The following is a 1544-nucleotide window of genomic DNA, read 5'->3' on the forward strand; positions in this document are numbered from 1 at the left end:
AGGGCCAGTGCGAGCAGAGCCAATGGGCACAAGCCATCTGGTGATCAAGACATGCCCAGGAGCCTAAGGCCCTGGCACCCTGATAGTGCCACCTTCATTTTCTCCTCTCTCCCCAGGCTTGCTGATTACAGAGGCATAGACCCTTGTCACCTCTCTGGGGTTTTTCATTAAGCTACCAAAACACTTTCTGAAGCATCATTTACAGGCAAGACATAAGCTGTGCTGGGCACTGAGGCTAAAAAGTCAATGACACAGAGAAAGAACTCTAGACCTTAACAGAAACTCACCTCCTTCAGCATCACTCAACAGAAAGACATTTCCCCTGGTCATTAACAATGCTTTTTTGTTCCACATCTAACACTAATTGCTGTTGTAGAAGCCACTGAGTCATGTTTTATAAACCATAAAAAAGGAGTCAGTACACCAGCTCACCTAGCTCCCTCCCTGAACAACCACAGTGCTGTGGTCTTCTGTCTTTTCTGCCAAATCCAGGAAAACCATGTAGGGAGAAGGTGAAGGTGGGTGGTGATTTATACTACCTACCAGGGCCCTGGTGGGGAAATATTTCACTTCTGGGCTCAGTAAAAGAGGGAAACCAAGCAGTGGGTTTTCTGCTTTAAGAGACCCAGAAAACCTGGACAAGCTTTCACTGGAGTTACAGTGAAAACCTCAAGGCTTGTGATTCAGGTTCAAATGGACAGCAGCCCTCTGCAGAAATTTATCTGCTCAGGGCTCTGTTATTAAAATATGTGGCCTTAGGTAGGTGGCCTAAGTGTTAAACATGAATGCACAATCATGGTACTTCATTGTGGTGTAGATGATGAGCATGGAGTTACAGGGCTCAACTACAGCTATGAAAACATGGGGGGATGGGTAAACAGAAAAATGACATGACCAGCACAGAGAAGTGAAGACCTGACTGGGGGCAATGGAGGATAAAAGAAAAACACAAAGACATAGATAGAGTTTGGTCAAGGTGGGACATTGGGATCTGATAAAAACACAATGACACCGAGCCTGGAAAACCCACTTATTTTATATGCTTAAACAAGAGGCTATTGTGCTAGGGTAGTAGAGCTGATAACTAGGTAACACTCTATCCCACAAGCATATGAGGACATCCTGAGTCTGTGGCACCAATGTGTGCCTGATGCCCTGCTTTTGGTGTCAATACCAAGGACAACCAATTGGAAAAAAGATGGCAACGGAGTAGGCGGATGCACAGATGCCCATCTCTCAACACCAAACTGGAATACAAATCAATTTAGGAAAAATCAGCATGAAAAACCAACTCTGAACTGCAAGAATGGCTCTCAAAAACCAAGGAGCAGGGAGATGACGTCAGAGTAATGGCGGAGTAGGAAGCGATACCGATAAATCTCTCCAAAAACTCAACAAGATCTTCAACCAGAAACAGAAAAACCTATACTTGGAGCTTCCAGATTCTTCGCAATACACCCAAAGGTATGATTGAGTGAAAAATTGGCTAAATATATAACCAAACCCCGAAGGAAATAGGGAGTAAGAAATGCTCCGCCTTCCTC

The sequence above is a fragment of the Saccopteryx bilineata genome, chromosome 1 (genome assembly GCF_036850765.1).
Source record: "Saccopteryx bilineata isolate mSacBil1 chromosome 1, mSacBil1_pri_phased_curated, whole genome shotgun sequence".
Lineage (NCBI taxonomy): Eukaryota > Metazoa > Chordata > Mammalia > Chiroptera > Emballonuridae > Saccopteryx > Saccopteryx bilineata.